Below are 9,833 nucleotides of genomic sequence, written 5' to 3' on the forward strand. Positions count from 1 at the left end.
CATTCTTTCTGTACCCAAGTACCACATCGAGTAACGATATTTACATTCGGACCTGCCACTATTGATAAAAAGTGCATAGTCAATGCTGCTTTGTTCCTCTTCCCCTGTAGCCCTACTTTGATTTACACACAAAGGGCCTCATTACGACTTTGGAGGCAGCCATGGCGCTATTATTGTGTCCGGGTCCGGGTTCCCTGAATGGGGAATTACCAGGCCATTCCGAGTTTGGAGGGCCCGGTAATTCCTCCTTCAGGGTACCCGGGCCCGGTCCTTCCCCATTCCCATTGGGCCCTACAGGCCTAGAGGGATCTAGTTGTAGATCTTGGAGTGTTTTTCTTTCTGTTTGCGACAGGTTGTCAAATCTGTATTTAAATTTTGATGTATTCTTCCTCTTGTTTTTTGCATCAAATTCCTCATTCAGGTCTTTGGTCACTGATGTGTAGAGGGCATCTATTAGATTTTATGGCATCAGTTGAGGTGTGAATTTAGATTTAATTTTCATCTCCTTTGATGTAAGACTAGTTAGTTGTATTTGTAGTTCATGTAAAGTTTCATGCATGTGTCGTTCTGTATTGTCTTCCAGGGATCTTAGTAGATGAATATAATTGAAGTCTTCAATAGTAAGTTCACTCCTGGTCACTGGGGATTCCCTCTGTCTGTTGGTGTTGGTTACTTGTGTAGCAAACCATTTCTTAAGCTTGAGTTTTTTGATAAACTTGAACAGGTCAATATGTATGTTTGTGGTGTTATATTCTGTTGTGGGGGCAAAAGTTAATCCTTTGTTCAGTAAGGAAACTTCCTCTGTTTTTAGAATTCCGATTGGATAAGTTCAAAACCAGATTGTTTATTTCGTCTTTTTGGCTGCCTCCCTCGCTGCTGCTCTTGTTAGCCTTCTGAAATTACAAAGTTACCCAGATTACAAAACAATGTCTATGAATCGTAAAGATTTAAGTCCCAATTAGTTTTACATCAGTGAATGATAAGCTCACATAAGCAAGGCAACCGTTACTACATTGTGGTTTTGTCCACAATATTCCAACAATAATTCGAAATGCACCGTTTGCATGTATTTCGAGGTATTTTAGTTTAGCTACAAGCTCGAATATTAGGAAGAGTGAATTACGAAAAAAACTTTCATAAAATTAAGGAAATATGTATTTCACTAAGATGTTGTTCTCACAATATGTACCATAATTCGTACTGAAATGTGTACATGAATGCAATTTATTTTAGCACAGTAATTAGATCGAATTACGGCAGGTACATCTTATCATATGGGGTTAAAACTATGTTGATAATAAGTATAAAGCGGGATATGCCCAAAAGATGGCGTCCATAATGAAAATCAAGAAAGGACCAACACGGTCGTCCAGGTAGCTGTAACCACAACAATATAGGCCTCCATTTTGGATCCACGCACGAATGCGGACAGATTCGTACGGTGCAGCTTCAAAGACTAACATAGGTAAGATACGGGAAACTGTGCGTCTCACTTGCAGCCCACAATGCACTCTTAGCGATCACACTGTAGGCGGTACGTCAATCAGTAGAATGCGATGTGACAGCACATCTGTGTTTATTGTAGAAACGAGCTTCCCTCGCATCAGCCTTGTGTCCTATCTGTAGACTTACTAACTAAGTAGTACTTACGTGCACACTGCAGCAATAATTACAAACGGAATTTCATGATTTGTCTTAGAATACGTAGCAAAGGAAGTTTAACCCACATTTTTTACATCTATTATGTGTGTGCGTTTGAAAAAACAAAAAGGATACACAAGTCACGGCATCCCATTAATAACAGCATTTTTAGGTATTGGCTGATAAAATTAAGCGCATAACAATAGAACATAACCAAGTTTAGATGTATTTAATTAGTAGGCAGCAGAGAACGATGTATGGAATCTAATTATTTAAAGTCTATTCAACAGGCTGGGATTGATCCCATTACATATTTAGACTTGCTGAAAGGCAGCGTTCCAAATTTACAAAATTCTACCATTCAGTAAGAACGTTTCGTTATACATATTTTTCATATACAGTATGACATAATATGAAATTATACTCATTGCACTTCATCTTTGTCTTTTTTCTTTATATTTCCCCCATTCCCTCATGGTTACTTCTCAACATGTGTTCTGATCTGTTTTTATCCGAACCAATCCTTCCCCATCCCCCTCCTTGCTCTCTGTGTTTACCTTTAATTTATTTTCTGGAATTGTGATACAATTTTCTTTGAATGTTATTATTTGCTATTTTTGATGAATTTCTATTTAGCCCTGATTTGAAAAAGGCGGCTCAGTCCGTTGAAACACGTGTCATCTTAAAAGGGCACCCGTTCACATAAAAATACTACTATAATCAAAATCCTACTGAGTGGAGGTATTATTATTTGATATTGTGGTGCATGATTGCAAGAGGTGTAACTACAACCATATTATTTAATTTAAAGAGCACTTACCAACTCCCGGATTGGCCACTACTATGCCTGCCATGGTGTCCACCGCCACATCACCTGCTGTACTTGCCATACCAGCTATAGCTCTACTTGTCACAGCACCTGAACCGCTGCCAATATCGGAACAGAGAATTCTGACTCAAAAGGAAAAATACCATTCCTTCCCACTACATTGGAATCAGATTCTGCTGAGATTAACCCCAGTAATTCTAGTATTCATGCAAATTTTCTCGGGGAGGCCCACATCCTGATCAGTAAAATTCACCAATTTATCGGTGTGTTTAATGCTCCTGTCAGCATGGACCAGTGGGGGGATACTAAGGCCCTCACCAAAGTTGAGAAGGTTGCACGTTTGTTTAGTGAAGGGCATAGCCCTGGCCCTAATTTTGCATGTGATTCAGGACTTCATCCGATCAGTCATCTGTCCAGGTCTACTGCTGACCTACCACCTACTGGAGCGTGTTTCAATAACTCGCACCTGACAGCCCTCAGTTCCCATTCTTGCACATTTACGGGGAGCATTAAACATTTGGCAATTCAAGAAAATGTTGCCCCACCCTCCAGTCAGTGCATGTTGGAGCCCCCAAATTCCAGTGATTCCAAACACAATCCTGACTGATGCATCAAGTCGGCAGGAGCTTTTTCATGGTATACCGATGGGTTGAAAAAAACGCCATATGCAAAATAGGGGAGAAGCGATAGAAAGGACACAGACAGTGCCAACAGGGGCAATTGGCGAGTCTCACCTGGTCATTAAAGCCCCCTGTCCACCAATCCACTCTATTCAAGATGCAACGAGCAATTCCAACCAGCCCGTTGAGGGGGACAAAGAGTCCAAAGAGTGCCAATGCAGTATTGTTTTGGAAGAACTTTTGAAAGTGAAGAAATTTGTCATATTCCTGTTAGAAATCATAGAGAAGAGAGGGCTCAAGGGGGTAAGAGGGGGGCATACTACATGGCCCAGAGGATTGATTAAGGGCCCCAAATTCTCCACTGATTGCTGGATTCATTCCGACTACACTTGGCCATACCATGTCTGGAGTTTCTCAGGGTGGGTGGGTGCTCTATAATAGACATAGAGTGATTCCGGACACCGTAAGTGTTCCAAATGGAAAAGGGAATCAGTCCTCATTAGATCTAAAGGCCCTGGACCCTAATAGAAGCACACAACATCTTGCTATTCCCCCACTGTCACTGACCCCCAATGTGAAGGCAAACAGAGCACCCAGGACAGATGTCTCAGTGGCCAAGGCAATAAGGTGATCTGGCACGACACTGCCTGCCCTTACCGGCCACATCACTAAATCGAGCAGAGCAAAAGCAGCCCACGCAGGGGCGTCTTTATACCTACTCAAGGTCCCAAAACTGGCCCCTAATAACTATGAATCTAAGGACGCACTTGTAAACAAGTGCATACACTGGATTAGGGTGGTAAGGAGTTGTCTTTTTGTGTCTCGGAGCACATTGCGAAGTGTACTAGGGTCTACCAACAGAGTCTTTGACTCTGTTCAAATTGTTCTCACGCACCCATGCGGGGTCAAGGGAATTTTGGGCTTTGCAAGGAGATGCCATTCTCCAGCGAGTTGCACAATAGAACTTAGTGCCCATCTCCAAGAAGTCATGTTACAGAGGTCTGTGCTCTCAGGAGCCAACATAGTCCGCTTGGGAAAAAGGATTCTGGGTGCTCCTCGTTGGCCCAAACCACCAAAGTAAATGGCGTAATGAGAAGCAAAATCACTCAGCCTGTGATTGAATAGAGTACTCATTGGGGTGAGAACTGGACTCTAGGGTTATAGAACTTGACTTACATTTATTTCATTTGATTATAGATCAAATGTTTTATGTTTAAATTATGTGTGATGCTTTGTACCTGTCGTGCAATACTTTTAGGGCTGAAACGCCGAAACAAAGTTTGTTGATGATGATGATACAATTATCAAGTTGAATGCTTACGCTGAACGGAACTAGTACACACTTCACCTAGACAACAATTCTGCTAGGTTTTGGAAGATCATGAATTCCAACAAATCTCCGGCAAGCAATATAAGTGGTGTCACGGAGCAGGTATCTGTCACACATGTGGAGAGGATTTTTGGGCAAGATGCAGGGGGGTCTTTATCAATATAGACCCGGCTGCGAGTTGGGCCTTCATGAATAGCCCATTTGCCATGCATAGCTTAACAAGTGCTAGCAGGTCTTCCAGGGCCCCTGGACCCGATGGGATTTCCAGCTCTTCAATTAAGCCAAATTCGGATCTATGGTCCCACACCTTCCATTGGCTCTTTTGCTGGATTGGACTGACTCGAGCTATCCCTCTTTCATGGAGGGACAGCATAATCGTCCCTCTGCTTAAAAAGGGGAGCCATGCTGACCCCTATAACTATCGTATATTGGCAATGTTAGATGCCCTGGCTAAGATCTTTGCTCATGTTTTATTGAATGAGCTTGGAGCATGGGTTGTGTCTAACAATGTCATCCCTATTAATCAAATAGGGTTTTGGAAAGGCTTAAACACAACTGTTAATGGTTTAGCCCTTGTGACTACTATCCAACAAACATGGTCTGTACGAAGGATCACGGTATACGCTGCCTTTATTGATCTTAGTGAGGCATTTGATACCATAGACGTGGATAGGAGTTATGGACTGGGCTGATGAACTGGAACATCCCCTCAAGTCTATTAAAGATGATTATGCAATTCCATGAGCACAGCAGGGTCAAGGTTCCTTTGGACCTACATGACAGGTTGGATTTCCACCTTCAAAGCCCTAAAACAAGGCTGTATCCTTGCTCTGATATCATTTCATCTTTACTTTTCAGACTTAGATGAGGCTCAGAGTGGTCTTGGAGTATAAATACCTAGGCATTCGTCTAGACTCTAAATTGGGGGGTATGCGTCACTTTGCGAAACAGAACATACACACTGCCCAGATTACTGGGGGCAGTAGCCCATTTGCAAATAAGGGTGGGGGTTACTCGGTGGGAGGGCTGATTCAACTTTATCAAGCTAAAATCCTCCCCATAATACTGTATGGTGCCGAGATCTGGGCCTTTGAAAACTTGCTAGAGATGACTAACCTCGAGCGAAATATACTAAAGAGACTTGCACGACTTCTTCCCCGCACAGCCTCCGAAATTGGTATATCATGAATATGCCATTGATCTGATATATGTCAACGGTTGCCTCTTGTGCCAAAACACGAATCGGAAGTTAAAAAATGGTTCTGCTATTAACGTGTTTGGGTTAATCTATGATGTGATATTGTTTCAAAATTGGTTCTATGCCTACAAGTTCCATCGTGAAAATTAACTCAATAGTTGACAGATGGCTTGCACTGGCCCCAGAGAACGCTTTCAGCCTGCCATTTAAAAACTATAACAAAAACATGAAGACTATACTATCTGTGAACAGTTGTAAACAACATATTGTTTACCTGGCCACTAAGAGCAACTCTGCAACATTGGTTGACCATATTCTGGACCGGGTGGGTGCCCCTAGCTATATTGAGCACTTTGTGGGAAACTCGCTGGTGTTAGAATACATCATAATAAAAGGTAATGTTGTAAAGTCCCTTGGGGTAACTGGAGCATGGTTGAATATACCCAGAGAAAATAGACTGTCATCTTTGTGGTGATGCCTCATTGGAAACCGTAAGGCATCTGGTGACCGAAGGTCTTTCCCTCGTAAACCTCTGGCGGGACTGCTTTAAGGTCTCTGAGAATTGAAGACACTGTATCGAGGGAGGAACTTTGGCATACATTTATGAATGGAAGTCACAAGGCTGACACTATACATTTTACCATTTTTTTAAAGAAAGGCTGTGATGATTCTGGTTTCTTGGCATGATATTTCTGTTTTTTTTTAACTTGTGTTTTATGTGGTTATTGTTTTTATACTACACTGTTTTATTGTGTTTTTTCTATATTTCTATTTTAGTGACTATTGACATTGGATGTATTAAAAGTTTACTTGTGTTAACTGTGTAATACGATAATTAAACACATAAATGCTTTCCGGTCATTACAGCAACCAATTGGAACACCCTCCCTCCGCATGTGCGAAATATTGACTCGCCCACAGCATTTAGGAAAGCTGTCAAAACGCTATTGTTTGTATAATTGTAACACAGCAGCTTTTAACCACGAACATGTTTATATACGCATTACTGTACTAAGCTAGGCCTTCGCTCCCTGTAACCATGAGCTAAGCCTAATTCCTGTAACTAAGACATCTTCTTGCAACAGCGCCTCGATGCCCATGGGCTGTAGAAATTCAAATGATTAAAATAAATAAATACATTATTAAAAGTTCCACTAGATGGCAGTCACAGACTATAGATACAGACCGCATATGGATATTATGTGTGATGCAAAAGGTAAAAGGTACGTCGTTAAGGTTTCGTTATATATGCATTTAGATGTAATGTCAATGTTAAAATCACCTATAAGCAGTCACAACCTGAAACTGTTGATGCTAAACTTATCAAAGCGTCTGATCAAATAGTTTTACCTGCAAATGCATTGCCCCACCACCTCACCCCACCTTTGTCATGGCCTCTCTGGGTGAAATTGCAAGAGAAGGTCGCTTGTCACTTCTTAGCCAAGGTAAACCCCTCTCAGCCACCCTTGAACCACCGATGCATGACTTATTCCACGGAATTCACTGGCTGGTTCACCAGACCACCGATGCTTCACTTGCACAATAGAAAGAGAGAAACAGATTCTTGTTTGCACGGATCTGACCAATTTCGAGAAACTCAATCTTGATACAAACAACTAGAGTGATTACAGACGCATCACTGGTCTACCTCGCATAGGTAAGGTCTTGAATGAATGGGTGTGTGATGTCATGTAGCACTGCTTGCGTGACTATCCTCTTCTACAAACACTGCAATCCAGTTTCGCTCCTATATACAGGACAGAGGACGCTGTAGAGGAAACTGTGAGATGGCATCGTCAAAGGGGCAAAAGGGGGCATCGCAAGATGGACTCGCTCAATCACAGACATAGAGACTCCTTTGTGGAAAGCGAATGCATGCTTGTATTAGTCTCTTCAATGAGGCAGCAGCTCTGATCCTACCCTCTCCCTCTTACCCTTCAACCAACTAGTGCTCCTCTCGCTCACATGCGCAGGACCTCATAGTCCCCACTCAACCTTACACTTCTTCATTTTACAAGATAACACTTTCTATATATATCTTCTGGGGGAGGGGGAGGTCCTACCTCATGGTACTGACAGCTGGAATACTCTGTTTATGTTTCGTCAGACGCAACAGGGAGCAGGTTGGCCTGGTGGCCCTCTTGGGTCTGCCTGTCATGCTTGATATGGTTAGCCATACACATCGCCTGTTAAGGCCATGTTCTGTTGTAAAAGTGGCAAACTAGTCCGGTAGTGGCTTCACTTTTACAGGAGAAAACCATGGGTAGGAGTAGGCGTCAGTCTAACCCAGGATTCTGCCACGTTTGGCTCTTCTGATGTTTTAGACTACAACTCCCATCAGCTCAAGCCAGCACCATCAATGGTGAAGGATCATGAAAGTCATAGTTCAAACACCCGACGAGCTGCATGTTGCAACCCCCTAGAATACACCCATGACTTTATCCTGTGGGGTTTTGCAGGGATCGTCTTCTCTCTCGTGTTCTCTGTAGCATCTCTCTGGCGCCATTACTCGAGCCTGTAAAGTAAGGTGGTTTAGAATGAGAGTGTTTTGTGGACTTTGCACAACAGCCTCGACCTTTTGATGGGGCCGGCTTTTAACAAAATGAACAACTTGCAGCATATATACAGCTGCCTGAACTCTGATCCAGTCTCACTGAAGGTAAGAGAAATTGCTTCAGTATTTCCAATTTTACTAAAGGTCAGTGGTATCCCTGTGTGTTCGATAGGTGTGGTTGGCATCAACAATAGGCACCACATTGTTCTCCACAAGGGACCTTCATCTATCATCTCACACAGTCAAAGGCTTTTTTTAAAATATATAATTCCCTATTTATTGATATTGAATAACAGAAGCAGGTTAAAGTAAAATTACCACAACCATAAATAAGGAAATACACAATTTACAAAAATCACTGATCACTGGGAATTTAAAGAAAGGGTTTGAAGAAAGTATCTGAAAAAGAAAGCTACAGACTTCTAAAAAAGATGATCAAATAATTTAACATTCTGGTAGAATGTCTCTTACTTTATAAGATCATATTTTCAAAGCTTCCTGATTTCTAGGATCGACCTGGCGAACATCAATGCACACTTTTCCTATTTACCCCCCACCTTTGAAGATTGCCTTCCCAGCCATCACTTTGCCTCTGGAAAACCAACTGAGTAACTTGATGTTGCTGTTGTGTTTCATGGCTAATGAGTTCCTGGAAGAATAACTCAGGTCCATGTAATATACCACGTCTATATACTGACAAATCATCTGTTTAAAATCTAGAATGGATATACGCTTTGAATTAAACATAACCATTGGCATTGCTCTGATCACACTTTCATACCATCCTCTTTTCATGACTGAGGTGCAACTTATCACCTGATCATAAAAAATAAATTTGTATTTTCAAGATCTTAATGGGTTTTCCTCTGCATTTGGGATCAGTGTTATGCTCTGCGCCACAGAACTAAATGTCTTGAAAAACTGGACCAAACTGCAGGAATAATAAACCCCAGCCATAAACCTACAAAAAAGTCCCATGCATATAGAAATGGACAACCACAAGCAACCCTGTGGTAGGCCCCTTAGGATTCCAGCTTTCTAGCTATGCAAGAAGAGTAAGCCCGCCGATCAAAGGACAACTCTGGGAGCCAAACCACTATTCACCGAAAGCCTTATCTCAAATAACCCACCTCTGTCTGAGAAATGTTCCCACTAAATACACTCCAACAGCAAACAGATATAAAACACCATGGGTCAGATTATCAAAACTTTGCCCTACTGTCAAAAGTGCAGCAAATGGATTTAGCACCAATGTTGCTGCTTCGATAATACGGAATAGCGCACAGAGGCTTATGCTCAATTACTGATATCTGAAAAGAAATGTCACTAGGGCAAGCAATGAATCGGGCTGTTTTATTGACTGTTTTCAGCATAACATGAAAAGACATGTACTAAGCACATTTTGTTTATGTTATGCAGCACACATAGTAAACATAACAGTGCGTAAGGGCCTGATTTGTAAATCATTTTTCAATTGGATTTCACCATAGTAAACCGCTTTTACAAATCATGCCCTTTCTTTTTGACATAGCGCAAACATCTTAGATAATATGCATTGCGAGAAAGCCTGTTTGCCCCATGTTTGCACTGGTGCAACTGTGGTCCCTGATTGCAGTGTGCATTTATTTCATTCCAGAAGTAGCCCAAATTGCATTATTTTC

This window comes from Ambystoma mexicanum, chromosome 8 (genome assembly GCF_040938575.1).
Source record: "Ambystoma mexicanum isolate Mex_15411 chromosome 8, UKY_AmexF1_1, whole genome shotgun sequence".
Taxonomy (NCBI): domain Eukaryota; kingdom Metazoa; phylum Chordata; class Amphibia; order Caudata; family Ambystomatidae; genus Ambystoma; species Ambystoma mexicanum.